The following is a 16,511-nucleotide window of genomic DNA, read 5'->3' as shown; positions in this document are numbered from 1 at the left end:
CCTGCTCTGTAATGAAGCTTCCTAGAGTCATGCTTATCTTCCCACCTTGGCCCCATGAGTGCTGGGACCACAGACGCTCCCACCATGCCCTGCTCAAGCGTGGAGTCTCTGAAGCAAGGGTCAGACAGGGTGGACTCAGCTGAGGAGGAAAGTTCTCTGGCAGTTTGCAGCCTCACGGAGGAGAGGGAATGTGCCCTTGAAAACTGGAAGGCAGCATGGTCCCACAGCCACCTGTGCTCCTCCCTGCCACGAGCCTGATCGCTCCAGTACCTTCCCCCTCTCAGGAGCTGCTACCATTCACCTGTTGTTCAAGTCCATCATCTAGGGCTCCTGTGCTTCTCTGACCTGCCAGTTTGACCTCCAGAGCCACCAGCTTCTCCCACCTCCACCATCGCTAACCCTCTTTCTCTAGAAGGCCCCAGCTTCCTACCTGGTCTCTGCTTTCACCTTTACCTGTTCCTGTCCTTCTCCACATCACAGCTAGGGGGCGCTCATACCAAATAATGGACTTGACTGCTTGAATTCCCCCAGGGACTGCCCTTATGATTTGGCCCTTGCCCACCATCCTAACCTGGCTTCTACCCTTCTTGTGACCTCATCCTCACCCCGCACACAAAACCCCACTGAGTCCATCCTGCTCAGACGCATGGTCACCCTCTGTGCCTTAAACACATCAAGCTCATTCCTCTGTGACATCTTGAACTTCCTGTTCCCTCTGTCTGGGACGCTCTCCTTCCATCTTTCACGTGGCTGATCCCTTCTTAGGATTTCTGCTTTATCATCACCTTTCAGCAAAGCCACGCCAATCCTCCATTGTCTGGCTGCTCTCTCAGGTCACTGCCTCCTTCTATATCACTGACCACCCATCAGTTGTCTTGTGGGGTTTTTTGCTTACTGTCACCTATCACCTCAAGAGCAAAGACCTAGGCTGCAGGGCTTGCATCAGCACCATGGCCACTGGCTTGTTGAACAGGGGAGTCGATGGAAAAATGAAGGTGTGCCTGAATGAACCTGCCAGGGTCAGGAAAGAGACGTCAGTCTGCCTCAAATTGGGGACATTGGACAAAAGAGGAGTTTTCCTGATGTGGGGCAGAGTGCTGCACACTTTGACAATCCAGAGAGAGCACATGCAAAGAGGTGGCCCAGGAGGACTAAGTGTGGCTTGTGTGCAGCCCAGATAGCCCAGATACTTTAGTTCACATGGAGCACCAGCTGTCTGCCAGCACTCTGCGAGGTGTTGAGGTTATAAAGATATATCTGGGGCTGGGGCTGGGGCTCCGTGGTAGAGCACTTGCCTAGCATGCGCAAGGCACTGGGTTTGATCCTCAGCACTGCATAAAAATAAGTAAATAAGTTTAAAAATTTATATATATATGTGTGTGTGTGTGTGTGTGTGTGTGTGTGTGTATGTATATGTATATGTGTGTGTGTGTATATATATATATATATATATATATATATATATATATATGTCTTTCTGAAGCCACATGGTCACCTAGCCAGGGGCACAGCAGGTGCAAGGACCGAGGGTGAGTCTGCTGGCTGCTCATAGGGCTTGTAACCAGAGTGGAGAATCAGGGATGGCAGGGTGATAGGGGTGAGAGCAGAGATGTGACTAAGGGCGGGTGAGATGGAGCAGCACCCACTGAAAGGGCTGAAGGCCATTTTAGGAATTTTGACTTTCCCTGAGTAAAATGAGCCACCAAAGCGTTCTGAATTGAGGGGTAAATGTGATCATCTGACTTTCTTCTTCTTCTTTCTTTCTGGTACTGGGGATTGAATCCAGGGGCACTTTACCACTGAGCTACTTCTCCAGCCCTTTTTATTTTGAGACAGACACTAAGTTACTGGGGCTTACCTTGTACTTGTGATCCTCCTGCCTCAGCTTCCTGAGTCGCTGGGACTACCGGCATGCACCACCTCACCTGGTGTGATCTGACTTTGATTATAGAATGATTTTTCTGGTTGGTACGTGGAGACCAACAGGGAGGAGACCAGTAGGGATGGCAGAGGAGTTCAGTGGAGGGTAAGACCGGTGGTATTGGGTGGACCTCACCGATGGGATGCGTGGAAGTTGGGAAACATCAGAACCAGCTTGCCTGGGTTCCTATTCTCAGGTCTCCAGTGTTCCAGTCACATAACCCTGGACAACTGTTTCACCTCCAAGCTTGCCTGTTCTGTTGTGTCAGGGTTCCGCGGGAGAAGTGGAACCAGCAGGGCAGAGATTTTAAGTCCTTTATTGTAATGACTGGCGTGAAGAAGGGCAGGCTGGAATGCAGGTGCAAGCTGGAGCTGCTGTCCCCAGGGAGATGTCCTCAGGGGAGCCTCAGCCCTGTCCTGGAGGCCTCTCACCTTGCTAGCTCAGCCTACCCATTTATTAAGATAATTTTCCTCACTCAAAGTCAACTGATTATGGGTTTTAATCACAACTTCAAAACTACCTTCCTCAGCAACACCTGGATTAGTAGTAGCATACCTGGGACTGTGGCTTGGCCAGCTTGACACCTAACACTGACCATCACACCTGTAAAATGGATAGCCGTAGAAACAGTGACCTGGTAGGGACATTCACGTTCCGAGCTCAGTGAGGCAATGCACTTAGAGGGTTTTGTGCCATGCCAGGCAGCAGGGGGGGACCTAGTGTTATTATCTATGAGTGCTCCCCAACTTGAGCAGCTATCCAGGAGCCCAGAGAGGCCAGAGCAGGTCCAAAGGGCTTCTGCAGACCTGTGAAGAGAGGAGCGCCCCGCCCACCACCCAATCTCACAGCCTTGCAGGAAGCTGTGTGGAGTTCCGAGACCGGCCACAAGGGGGCGCAGGTGGCCAATGAGCCTCTCAGATCATCGTGGCCCTGCGACTGCAGCCAGGCAGACGGCCAGGTGCTCCATCCCACCAAGGAAGCTGTGAGGAGCTCCAGCTCGTTTAAATGCAAATGAGGTTGGTTGCTCAAGAGTGTTGCAAGTCTGTTCTCTTAGGCAAGCGTCGATGTTCCTCGTGAAGTCCTGTTTACTTTATGTTTCTCCTTGGAAAAGCAGTGAGCTCAGCCCCGCTGCCAGGCAGCATCATTAAATGGTGTTATTGGGCTGAGGTGATGAGATCAGCGTTGACGCTGTTCCATTGCGAAGGAGCAGAGTTGCTGGGGTTGAGTGTTTAGGTTTTGGCATCAGTCGAACCAAGCAGGGTTTGAACCTCAGCTCTGCCCTGAGTTAGCTTTATTATTGTCTTATTTATTGATGGGTTATGAAAGAAGGGGAGAAGTTGTCCGTACTTTAGACTGGAGAGTCAAAAGATTCATCTGGGGGCTGAGAGTGTGGCTCAGTGGTAAAGCCTAAAGCATGCCCCAGGCCCTGCGTTCAATCCCCAGCACCATCCAAAATAAAATAAAGTGCTATAGAAGAGAATGTATGTTAAAAAAAAAAAAAAATCAACTAGCATTTATTTCCATTCTCTGAGCCCCAGAGGAGACAAAACTTACATGCAGTCGTTGCTGAGTGGTCTGTCAAGTTAAGAATACAGGGTTTGCTGGACACAGTGGAGCATGCCTGTAATCCCAGCAGATCACAAGTTCAAAGCCAGCCTCAGCAGCAGTGAGGCTCTAAGCAACTCAGTGAGAGCCTGTCTCTAAATAAACTACACAAACGGTTTGGGATGTGGCTCAGTGGTTGGGTGCCCCTGAGTTCCATCCCCAGTAACCAAAAAAAAAAAAAAATGCAGACTGAAGCAGGAATGCCTAGTTTCACATCCCATCCCTGCCTGCTGTGTGACCTTGGCAAGTCCTTAACTTCCCTGTGCCTGGATTTTTTATCTGTTAAAATGCTTATCAGGCCATGTGTCTGAGGCTGGAAATGAAAGTAACAAACATGAAGTGCCTACACTGAGTAAACCTTCACCCGGTTACATGGTTTTTGTTTGTTTGTTTGTTGTTTTTTGAGAGAGAGATTTTTTTTTAATATTTATTTTTTAGTTTTTGGCGGACACAACATCTTTGTTTGTATGTGGTGCTGAGGTTCGAACCTGGGCCTCACGCATGCCAGGCGAGCGCGCTACCGCTTGAGCCACATCCCCAGCCCCCGGTTACATGGTTTTTACAGGGCCTTAAGCAGGCTAGGCAGCAGGAGAGGTTAGCTTCCATCTGCAGAGCTCCACCTCTGGTTCTTGCCCCCTCCTGCAGCAACTCAGACAGGAGAGGGCTGAGCAAACCTCATCTCCTAACTGCCCTGAACCAGGGGCATTTAACCACTGAGCCACATGCCCAGCCTATTATTATTATTATTATTATTATTATTATTATTTTGAGATAGAGTCTCACTAAGTTGTTTAGGGCCTCGCTGTTACCAAAATCTCTGCCCTTGTCCCCACTGCCAATGAATGGGGACAAGAACATGGTTTTGAGAAAAAGGAAAAAATTTTATTGCTTTGCTAGCAAAGGAGAAGCATAGGAGACTCCTGTCCCAGAAGCTATGATTCTGCCCATCAGAGGGAACAGAGGGCTTTTAAAGAGGTGATTCAAAGGCTACATTCTGCGAGTTCTCTGTCGAGTTGTAATTCACTTATTTATTTAGGAAACAGTCATTCCCAAGATCTTCTGGTGCCATCCCCAAAGTCTGGATTACTGTGGTGGGTGTGTACTTACGGACAGGTTAATCTGCCTAGGATGGGGAACAAAAGTAATCCTGTTTCTCTTGAGATTAGAGTGGGGGAGATTAGGGAAGAGCAGAGAGAGAGAAAGAAAAAGGAACATGTCCTTTTAAAAATAAATCTCAGTGGCAGAGCAGCAAGGGGTATGTATATTCTAGGCATAAAGTGGGCCACTGTTACAACAGATAAGTTGCTGAGGCTGCCCTTGAACTTGTGATCCTGCTGCCTCACTCTCTTGAGTCACTGGGATTACAAGTGTGTGTGCCGCCACGCCTAGTTTGTCCCCATTTTATAGGCCAGAAAAGGGAGGTGAAGGAGCTTGCCCAAGGTCAGCTGGTCGGGCAGACCCAGGGTTAACATCTGGCCCTTCTGACCCACTGATGTGTGAGCCCTCCTATTCCAGGGCTCAGGGGTCCACTGGGGTCCAGGACTGGAAGTCCTTTAGACTGGGAAGAGCCTGCCTCAAGAGAGCACCTCCCCTGCCAGGTTTCTAGAAAGAACTCATTGGTCACAAGGAAATTCTTAATAGGGTAAAGGGTCTCTATACAAGGCATGACTAATAGCCCCATACTCACTCTCTCTCTCTCTCTCTCTCTCTCTCTCTCTCTCTTTTTTTATTGGTTTGGCTTTTAATAAAGTGGATTTACTTAGAATAAGACCAGCCCATAGTACTGGCTACTATAAAAAGTTCCTCTATCTGAAGAAGTTAGTCCCGCCCTCCTCTTACAGAAGCAAATGAGCGGGGGGCTGCTGCTTGCCTGGGGTACAGGCTGGGCAGAACCTGGTCCCACCAGCTGCTGGATCTAGGGCCACTGTGACGCACAGCAAGAAGGCCTGGAGGGAAGAAATGAGGCCCAGAAGGGCCCAGGACAGAACCAGCTCTCTGTCTCCTTCTGGACCTGCCCTGCTCACCAGCCACAGAGGAGATGGATAGGGACAAGCTGCCAGCAGCAGCCTGCCTTCCCTGGAGTAGGGTCCTGAGGTCTTCCTTTCACTGAGGTGTGTCTTGGGCGGGCGCCATGGAGTACACCTGAGAGGGCAGGACGTTGCCTGGGATTCCCCAGCTCACACCAGGCAGGAGGACCATGATCCACAAGGGGAAGGGGAAGACTGGAGATGGTGCAGGAGATTGGGATGAACCTCCAGGGGTGGACAGGGTCCCCCCGTGGGAGAGACTGCCAGGATCACGGATGTGGATCTAGACGGAGAATTTGTTTGTTTCAGTGGTGCTGGGGTTGAAGGCAAGTGCTAGGCAAGTGCTATACCCCTGCGCCACCTCCCCAGCCTGAGTTTGAGAAGTTTGAAGAAAGGAAAAGTGTTCATCTGGCAGAGGTAAAGAGGCTGCTGGGGAAGGGGATGACAGGAGATAATTCTAGAAAGAAAGCCTTGAAGGGAGTGCAGCAGGACCTTTCAGAGCAATCTCCAGGGCTTCCTCGTCTGCCCAAGCCACCCATCCTCAGCGAGAAAGGCCCCGGCTGCTTCATGAACATGGCCAAGATCTTCCTGGAACCCTCCCACAGCCCATCCCCAAAGTAAGCGTGTCTTGTAAAGGCCCGGGCTTCTGGCACCTCTCACCCGGGGTGGTGTTTTTTAAACAGTTTTTATTTTCATGGCACTGGGTCCTCAGCCTGATGTCAACCCTGGAGTTCAAAGTCATCTAATTGGAAATGAAAGGAGGCTGATTGGTTTGGCAACACCACGGCCAGCCCATGTGGCAGTGATGCGATGGAGAAAGTGATGCTGCTCACGTGTGCGCGCGCCACGACACCCAGCTGAGGCAGCAGCCCCTCTGCCCGACTGGCTTGGACACAGAGCCTGGGCAGGGAAGGGCGAGGCAGGACAGGGGAGTGCTTCCCCATCCTGGAATCCCAGGAAGGAGACAGCTAGCCCGGAGCCTTGATTCCCTCTGCCTGCTTGCTTCACTCTCTGCCCACTCGTACCTATCACTGCTGGGAAAATAGGAAGTTGTTCTAGAAGGGAAGGAGTGGGCAGAGGCCTGTACGGTGAAATGCAGGTCCCAGACGCTGCCCAGGCCCACCGAGTCAGCATCTCGGGGGTGCCCTCTGCATTTTGTCAGGCTCCTCAGGAGTCCAAAACCAAGCCAGGGTTACATTCTGGATGTGGGCCATGATCAGGGAAGACAGGCAGCGAGGTGGCAGGAGTGCTGGTGTCCCCAGGATGGATTGTGACTGGACAGACAGGGCTGCTTTTGGAAAGTGCTTTCAGTGTCTCCTGAGTCGGGAGTGGCCTGGAGGAGCAGGAATGGGGGACCTGTCATAGAGGACAGAGTTCTAAGCCTCTTCTCCCTGAAATGCCAGGCCAGCATTTGGAGATTGGCCATGTGAGGGGCCTTCCCATCTGGCCTCATCAGGAGGCCGAGACGAGTCTCCGTCTGCCTTTTATTTAAAACTCACAAGGTTTTCTTCCCGTGGGGAGGAGACACCCAAATTGTGGTCCACCAAAGAAATGCTTCCCACCACGGCCCCCAGCCAGAAGGCAACTTGTTCCTGCCTTCAGCATTCTGGTTCAGAGACATGTGACAACGGGCAACATTTCCAGTAATGGAGCCAACGGAAAAACAAAGATTTGGGGAAAATGTGCATTACTTATTGTTGTAGCACCTTTTTCTGATCTAAAGTTACTTTGTTTAGAAACAGAAATGTGGCGTGAATAACTTGGTTGGCCCAGGGCCTGTCTAGAATTGGTCAGTTTTGAAATGTGAAGGCAAAAAAAAAAAAAAAAAAAATTCCAAAGTTTTAGGAAAACTTAGAAGTTTGCAAGGAAAAATAAAAAATGCCTTTCCCTGACTGCCTTTCCTTTGCCCTCTGGATCTTGTTTCCAAGTGTGACCCAAGCATCTGGCAGGAAGATGGATTTAGTTCACGTTGGAGCTGGAGTCTCACGCCAGGGCAGCAGGGCCTTGTCGGGAGTGCCTTCGGGTCCCCGGGCTTGGAAATAGAGTTGGTGCCTCTTTATGATCCTTCCCCTAACAAGGCTCCTGCTCATGGGTGTGGAGCCCTTCTCCGCCTTTCTTCAAGACTTGGGCTGTGCTCTCTTTTCTAGGTCTGTGGCCAGTGGACATTAATGGCAACCTGCCTTGGGGGTGAGACAGGGAAGGTACCTTTGAAAGCTGATTGGATAGGAAGCAAGTTTCTGATTAAATGTTGGTATTAGACTTTTCCTCTGGAGTTGGATGGCTCCAACAGGGAGTTGGTGGGAGTGGTGGGCATGTCAACAATGGTGTTAATACAGTGTCACCAGTGCCACACAGAGCTGGAGTGGAGTGATCTGGAGTCTTTATGCAAGACACACAGATCTGCTGGGGAAGCTCAAGGCCTCTCACAGCTGGTTCACCAAAGTTTTAAATGAGCCAGCGGGGCAAAGGGAAGGAGCAACTGTGCCGAAGACATCTGGCCAGTCGCAGCAATAGGTGTCCTGAGGTGTCCTGGAGTACCTACCGTGTGGTGCGTTTCAGGGGTGCTGGCTCCATAGAGTTGCAGCACCTAGGCCGGAAAGAACAAGAACGTGCCCCAAGAGCCACCACCAACCTCCTTATCGTTAGGATCCTCTAAGGGTCTCAGGAGATGCTTATCCTCACCTGTGAAAGGAAGGCGTGAATCCTGACTGTGATTATAGGACAGTGGCCCCACGCCCAGCCAGGTGCCTGGCACTAGGAGGTACTCACTGGATAGCCGACTGTGGCCTCTCTTGGGGAAGGAGTATCCATCCAGAAGAACCCCCAGTGGTTGATGGTGGACCAGACTGACAGGACAAAGAATAGCCTTTTCACATCCCCGGGGAAGACCAAGCAGGACCCCGAGAAATGACCTGACCTTGACCGGCTTGTGCAATGAACCAGGAACAGGATCATCTGAGCATCTAAGCACAGGCCTCCTCCAGGCTCCTCCTTGGAGTGGAGCTTAGCATCAGCCAGAGCCCCTGCACTGTGGTGCTGAAGGGTTAACTCCGTCCTCCCCTGTCCTGTGGCTTTCTGGGCATAGCTCAGTCACGTGAGAGCCAGATGTGGGGATTTCCCAAGCAGTGGTGTGTGTGTGTGTGTGTGTGTGTGTGTGTGTGTGTATGCACGCCCGCCCCGCGCATGCACAGCTCTGTTTACGTGGCATCTGCGAGCTCAGGGGATTGGTCCAGACCCACACAGAGCAGGGGAGGAACGGGGTAAGGAGAAGCCCAGGGCTCCCAGCAAACACTGTGGGGGGTTGCGCTGAGCCCTGCTCCCGGCAGACGTCATAGACAAGGAAGTTGTTCCTGTGCAGACTCCCATTTCCTGCAACATTCATCTTGCTACGAGACCATATTGGTTATGGATGATTTGTTTTTAATCTCTTTGAAAGGCTTTGAAGCAGATGCTGTAAGCCAGTAGCATGTCTAGGATGTTCTGCCAGGCTAGGGGTCTTCCCGTGAGCCTCTGGGCCCAACATAAGCTAGACACAGAAGGCAAAGGCTGGACAAAGGCGAGGTCAGGGCTGCATGTACCAAGAAGGCCCTGGGCAGTGGGTCAGTCTCATTTTCCCATGATATCCACAAGACTAAGATCAACAAGGGTCCATCCTCCCATCAGCCACTGAGGATTGATTGTGCAGCTCCTGTGTTCAGGGTGTTATAGAGGTGTGGACAGGGTTAAGACCCTGAAGGAACTTTAGGTCTACCTGGAGAGATTCACAAATTTTTATTAAGCACCTTCTATGTGTCAGTAAGTTGCTAGGACTCTAGTCCTAACCAGACATTCTGCAGCCAGCTGAAATAGTCAGCGAACCATACCAGGCAAGATGAGAAAGATGGGCGGACTTTGCAAAGTGGGTGTCCTCAACCTCTGCTCAGGGATGAGTTCTGTCCCCGACCCCCGACCCTCATCTGCATTCCTGTCCTGGTCTAGTTCATGGCAGCATCCAACCAGGTGTCTGCCACAGCCTTGTGAGCTTTGCCCCAAAGACAGCCCAGTTACACAGGCTCAGCCTCCAAGGCTTGGCCTTGGACTACCAAGAGCAACCTGCCTCCCGTTGGAATCACTTTTGTGATTTGTATCAGGCAGGTGGCTGAGGAGCCAGGCTCTCTCCCCAAGCCAACAGGACTCCTGAAATAGACAGGATTGCATGGGAAAGATGTGTGTGCCCCTGTCCCCACTGTCATGCTGTATCTACAGTCAGGTGGTCCAAAGCAAGGCCCCCAGGTATGCACGGGGCTGATGCTCATCAAATAGCTGGAATTGATCCATTGATAGGTTGATCACAAGAGGCTCTTCTGCAGACCCTCTGCTTTTCAGCTTGGGTGGGAATGTGTCCCAAGGGTACCACCCTAGCTCCATTGCTCCCTCCCAGCTCCCTCCCATGGAGACTGAGCTGGGAGCAACAGGCAGGCCTGTGGAGCTGGTACCCAGCGCTTTGGGCTTCAGCCTGCCTCTTTCTCCTGAGCACGCGTACTGGGCTGGGGCTTGGGCTTCTCAGGGAGCTGGTGGGTGAGGTAATGGGGGGACATCTCACTAAGTAGGGGAGGACCACCAAGGTGGACCACCCCAGGGAGGCGGGTGGCTGGGATCCTGGAACTCTGCACAGCGTTGAGTTTGTCTTTTCCACACACACACATCCTGGCGGAGCAGGGCGAGGTGAGAACCTGAGAACTGAGGGGGAGGCTGCCACCCCAGGGGCCGCCATGGGGTCATGCAGCAGCTGCAGGAGTAGAGGCTCAGACCCCCCCCACCCCCGCACAGCGTCCCACTGTCCACCCGCGGTGCCTCCAGCTAACCACAGCACCTGTCTTCACTGGGAAGCTTCAGCTCTCCTTGGCACCTTGGCTGACCTGTCTGCCCCCCCGCCAGGGCGGCCCCCTAGGCAGCTGCACTGTTCCCAGGGGCCGATCAGGCCTCCCGCCTTCTGGTCCAGCCCTGGTCTAGGCAGGCGCCCTTGAACTTAGTCCTCAGGGGCTGTGGGTGGCTCCGGGCCCAGCCCCTCTCCGCACCCCATTCCCCACCTGAGCAGGGAGACTGACTGTTCCCTGACTGCATAGTTTAGCCGCCAGAGGGTCGGGTGCATTCCTGTCCCGGGTTGGGCTGCCCCACATGTACCCTGGATTCTGGGAGAGGCAGGACTCTGGGGAAGGGGCAGGCCCTCTCTTGCCAAGTGCACAGTGAGTGGGAACACGGCTGCATTGACAAAGAGAGGCACAGCCGAAATGAATGGGCCTTGGCCAGTGACTGCGGAGGATCCAGAAAACAATATCCTCCATGAGGGCCCCTGGGTCCCAGTTCCCAGCCAGCCTGCCTTGGTCCGAGGCTGACCCCATCACTTCCTTGCTGTGGAGTCTTGAGAAAGAACCTTGATTTCCCCTGGGCTTCATATCCCTCACCTGCCAAATGCAGATTATTGTAATAATTAAAGAAAGTAATGCCCAGAAAATGTTGAACCCCATGCATGGCATGAACGTTAAGTGAGTGGGGTATAGTCTATCCCCAGCCTTACTATTTACTTGCTGCGTGACTTAGGACAGTGTCTTCCTGTTTCTGGTCTTAAATCCTTACGTGGTCTTCCTAGCCTTAAGGTACCACCAAGAAGCCAGAGATGTGGCAGCGAGAGGGGGGTCTGCAATGAGGATTTGCTTTTTGTCTTGCAGAAGATACCTAGCAGATGGGCTAGGGCTGTAGCTCAGTGGTAGAACACTTGCCTTTGTGTGCGTGAGGCACTGGGTTCAATTCTCAGCACCCCATTAAAACAAAATAAATAAAACAAAGGTATTGTGTCCGTCTACAATTAAAAAAAATTTTTTTTTAAAGAAGAAAGAAAAGAAGAAGATTCCTAGCAGAAATCTAACCTACTAACACTCCGCTTAAGTACTCTATTTATTTAGCTCAAAAGTCTGTGGAACAGGACCCTCAGGCCTTGGGCATAACCAGCTACATAATTGGAACTCAATGCAAAATGAAAACAGAGGGCCTCATAAATTATGAATGATTTCAGCCCCGTGACAGAGCAGCATTAAACAGCCCAAGGCCCTTCAGCATGAGGTCATAGGTGACAGCCCAGAGCACACCTCCATGAAACCAGCCACCTGCAAGGGTTGGAGTAGGAGGCAGGGCCTGGGCAGAGCTGCTGCTCTAGCAGAATGAACCCCTCCCCTCTGGTACAAAGGCATTGTGTCTTCCTGCTATAAGTACTTATGGCCAGATGGCAGCTGCCGCTCATGCTGAAATAACCTTCACAGAGATTCCCCTGTGAAAAGCAGCTCACTCATGCCATCTTAGTCCATTTCTGTTGCTATATCAGGATACCGAGACTGGATAATTTATAAAGAAAAGAGGTTTATTGGGTTCTTAAGGCTGGGAAGTCTCACATCAGGCAGCCACATCTGCGGCTTCAACTTAGGGTGGAAAGCAGACAGGCAAGAGGGCATGTGCCAGAGAGAAAAGGGGCAGAACTCTGACGGTAGCTAACCCATTCCTAGGGGAAAGGCATTGTCTCATCCGGGGACTCCAGCCCCACAACCCAGACCCCTTCCATAGACCCCACCTCCCAACACCGTTACAATGGCAATGATGTGTAAACATGTTTCAGACCCCACGAACCATAGCACACACCAAACAAGTGAACCACTCACTCCAAGCTTACAGTCAGGTGAGTTTGGATGGGAAGACATTTTGCACGGTGGTTTGTTTTCTGGCTTGGCAACTACGATTAGGTAGTAAGGCCAGCTGCCGCTAGGCCCTCCGTAGTGGATGGCCTGAAAGCAGTGGCCGGATTCTGGGTGGCCTAGTTACAAAGAAAAAGAAGCAGGTGTGGTCTGCAGGAAACAAGAATTCCAGCCCTGTGCAGGGTCAGGTACCACAGCGAGGAAAGGACCAGGGTTCAGCAGTTATTGGGAGACCAGTTCAAGGTTGTGGATAAGAACAACAGAATTCCCAGGAATGGGCTGTCCTGCAGGACAGGGGAGGTATCTGCTTCCACAGGGCCCTGCAGGGTCTCTGCTGTCCCTGCCCTCCAGGACCCCAGGGCAGGGGCTGTGGAAGCTGATGAGGGGTGGCCCTGCCTGGTCCCCTGAGCCTTCAGTTGGCTTTCTTTCTCCACAGGGTTTGGGCCTTGGCAGTGCTCGGCCCTGTCTCTCCCACCTGGGCTCTCAGCCCACTCTGGATTTATTAGTTTGATGGTGGAACTTGCCTTACACCAGGGAAGCATTCCCAGAAACGTGGCTGAGGACTAGATTTGGGTAGATTGAGTGCAGTTCCCAGTGCTCTGGAGTTGCATGAGGTTAAAGAAAGACTTATCAGGCATCTGGAGAGTTCCCCCAGACTGGGTCTGACCAGGTGGGGTCATCCTGGGAGCCCCCACAAAGTCAGGCCCCTGTAGTGCAGTCCTTTGCTTCGTCATCACCTGGACCTGGCAAGAACCAGGGTCAGCATCGAAGCACCCTCAGGTCCCTGAATTTGGCTGTGACCTGCACACACCTGGGCTTCCCTGGGCCTGGAGTGTGGCTGGCCTCCCCAGCCAGGAGGAACACTGTGGTTACCATGGTTAGCTGTAGGGAGCAGCACATCCACATGCCTCTACTGCCAGGAACCCCCAGCTTTGGCCCTCAGCTTTGGCCCTGTGCCCACTCCCCTTCATGTCCCAGAAAGCTCATTCCTTCCACTCTGCTTCTCACAGGCAGTGGGTCACTTCAGGCTTCTTTTCCCCCAATACTGGGCACTGAGCCCAGGGATGCTCTACCACTGAGCCACATGCCTAGCCCTTTTTATTTTTCACTTTGAGACAAGGTCTTGCTAAATTGCCCAGGCTGGCCCCTAACTCGGGATCCTCCTGCCTCAGCCTCCTGAGTAACTGGGACTACAGGCATGCACCACCACACCTGGCTTCATTTCAGTCTTAAAGTGTACATGTGAAGGAAGCAGAGTAGGTCATTTCAAGCCCACGTTATGGAAGGAAAAGAAGCTCAGAGACTTGCTAAATGCCCCCCAAGTTAGTGAGCAACAGCAGCAGGGTGAGCTGAGCACAAGAACTAGGCTTCTCTGAGTCTTGTTCCCAATTTCTGCTCAGTGCCGGAGAGATCCCTTTCGAACTTGAGTTTCCTTACCTTGAGACCACGTTCGAGCGTTTTTCTCTGGAAAGGTGATCTCTTTCTTTGAAAAGATTATTTTCAGCTATGGTACACTCGTGTTGTGGAGACTACCAGGTTTCTGTTGGAAAGTCTAGAACATCAGACAACTACCTTAGAGATCAGTACGCCCACATGCTTAATTATACAGTGTGAGCATTGAGGCTCAGAGGAGTCAAGCCACTTGCCCAAAGTAACACAGCTGGTTATGGGCAAGACCCCTCATGCAGATTCCCAGTCCAGTGCCCCTTGCTTCCCAGCAGGCCCGTGACCCTGTTCCGAAGGGCCTTGGGTTCTGTGTCACCAGAGGAGAGGGAGGTGGAGGCAGTGGGGAGGACAGAAAGCAGTTGGTTTGTGTCGGTCACAGCTGCTCCTTCGGCTGCACCCTCTGGCCCCCCTCACCCCACCTCGCTGTCTCTCCATCTCCGTTTCCCCAGCCCTGCGCCAGCAGCCTCCTCTGCCTCCTGGCCAGACAGCCAAGGTTCGCGAGCCAGGGCTGTCCTCTGTTCATTGTAAGGAGCGGAAGGGCTCCTTCCCACCCAGGGAGAGGGCTTGCTCGGGTGGCCTGGGGTGAAGGGACTCTGCAGCGGGGGCGTTGGGTGGGAGCCATGGCATTGGAGTGATTTTGTGCATCCATGGGACGGGGGAAGAGGTCATCTTCTTTTCTTTTAGAAGGACAGCTCGTTTCTGGTCTGCTTCCCATTTTCTATTGGGGGCAGGGGAAGGAAAGCCAGGGCCACAGGCTGGAGCTCAGGTTGTCTGCCCGTCAGCAGGCCCAGCCCCCCGAGTGGTTCTGTAAGTGACACCTGGGAGCAGCCTGCTCTTGGTTTCCCATTCTGTCCGCGGCTACGTGTGCCCTGCCAGAGTAGGGTCTCCATGGAGGCCCCTTGTAGACCCCGGTTCTAGGGGACAGGTCCTCCTGGGTTCTCCGGGCTGGGGAAGACGCCTTGGTCCACTGAAAGAGGTCAGCCTTTCCCAAAGCATTTCCTCACAAGGAACCCCAAAAGGGAGGTATGGAGCACCAACGCCATCAGAGGTGGAGGGAGTTGTGGGTGACCTCTTAGCAGGGACAGATGGGGCTGGGCTGGACCTGGCACTAGCCTACTGGGGGCGTGGCTTGGCACTGCTGGTTGGGCAGCCCACGTAGCCACATCTCTGGGTTGGGCAGTCGGAAGTTGGAAGTTTAGCAAGATGTGGGCACCCAACGGGAGCTCGGGCCTGCTCGTCCACACGGCGTAACCCTGGGGGGCTTCGGCGCATCGTCCGTGTCCAGGCCACGCCAGGGCTGGAAGTCCTGCTGCCAAGGCGCCTGCTGACTACTAGGCCTAAGGACAGGCTCTGGCTGCAGATCGAACCCTGTTCATCCCTTGACCCCAATTCGGCTGACCTGGTGTCTGAGAGTGACTGCGGGGAAATATTTGGGCGCAGGTGCCAGTGTGTTCTTGGTACGTACAGTAGCGAATGCCATCGAGTTCCCATCCTTGCAACCCTGGGAGCATGATTTTCCTGCGGCACTCAGAGGGAACTGAACCCAGGGAATCTGGGGTGTGCGAACACACTCGAGGTAGATATGGCCAATGGCAGCTCACCCTACTGAGCTGCACCATGCAGGGCACTGTAATGTATTACCTCATTTAATCCTCACAGCAACTGGAGGTAAGTACGTCACTTTATCCTTCATTCTCTGTGGAAAGTCAGCCTGTAATTGGAAGGTGGCTTGCTCAGCAAGGGAGAGGGTGAGGTGCTTTAAATGGTAAGTGGCATCCAGCTCTGATCACCTGAGGTCTGTGTCCCTAAAGAGATGTACACTACTAGCTCGCAGCTTTGGGCAAGTAACTTAACCTCTCTGGTTTGGTTCTTCATCTGCAAAAGGGAGGGAATAATGTATCTACCACTGTAAACTGTTGTGAAAAATAAATATGTTACTCTATGGAAAGTATTGGTACAAAGCTTGGCAGACAGTAAGTGCTATATAAATGTATGCTGCTGTTTATTGTTACTATCTGTGAAGGGATCAGGCAGCTTTCCTGGACAGCCTGGTGGACAGTGCAAGGGTTTGCTCTCAGACTTACATCTCCATGTTTTCCTATAATTATCCCCACAGCAGCCAGCTCTCTGCTCCTTGGAGGTGATGAACAGCCCAGCAGAGAAAGTATTCGTCTTGGGGTGTCGCCAGGCCTGGTTCCATTTCTGGCTCCTGGGAACTTGGGCCAGTTACTCCCCCTGTCTGAATGGCTCCTGTCTGCAAGATGGGTCCACAGATGCGTGCCCACCTCTTGGGGTTGTGTGGGAAGTAAATGAGTCTGTACTGGCAGCCAGTACCCGTGCTGCATGTGGTAGCCTCTGATGTTCTAAAAATGTTCACACCCATGATTAGGCCAAGAGCTTTCTGCCTCAGGATGTTAGTGGCACCACATCTCATAATCAGATGTTCTTCTATGGTGCTTTGATTTTTTTGCTCCTCCTCCACAGGATAACTTAACCCCATTTTACAGGTGAGAAACTGAGGTCCAGATGGAATACCATTGTCTGAGCATGGAACAGAGCGGTCATGTCCTGGTCACTAGAGGTCCCTCTTGCCTAGAGCCAGGAGTGAGGCTCTATTAGGGAGACTCCCTTCCACTCTCACTGGGTGGGACTGTGGCAAGAGCTGAGCAAGGGTACCTAGTAGATTGGCACCCCAAAACCTGGAGCCTGGCCTTGAGTGCCTCAGCCCTTACATTTGAGCTTCTGGGACCAGGCTGCTCAGCCTGTTAGCTCACCAGAATCTCCGGAGCT

The 16,511-nt window shown here is 52.4% G+C and overlaps 1 protein-coding gene across 3 annotated transcripts in view; it reads left to right on the top strand.

Annotated features, from left to right (window-relative positions):
- The window catches only part of Sh3pxd2a (SH3 and PX domains 2A), a 215,985-nt gene that overhangs the window by 134,514 nt on the left and 64,960 nt on the right, over positions 1-16,511 (top strand). The window contains exon 1 of one of the 3 annotated variants that reach the window (XM_076835001.1): positions 15,163-15,178. The exons of the other annotated variants lie outside the window; for them this stretch is intronic. The gene's annotated coding sequence lies outside the window, so the exon portion shown is untranslated. Of the gene's footprint in view, positions 1-15,162; positions 15,179-16,511 lie in introns of those variants that run through there. 3 annotated transcript variants of the gene reach the window in all.

This window comes from Callospermophilus lateralis, chromosome 15 (assembly GCF_048772815.1).
Source record: "Callospermophilus lateralis isolate mCalLat2 chromosome 15, mCalLat2.hap1, whole genome shotgun sequence".
Classification (NCBI taxonomy): Eukaryota; Metazoa; Chordata; class Mammalia; order Rodentia; family Sciuridae; genus Callospermophilus; species Callospermophilus lateralis.
This window is presented reverse-complemented; position numbering and strand designations above follow the sequence as displayed.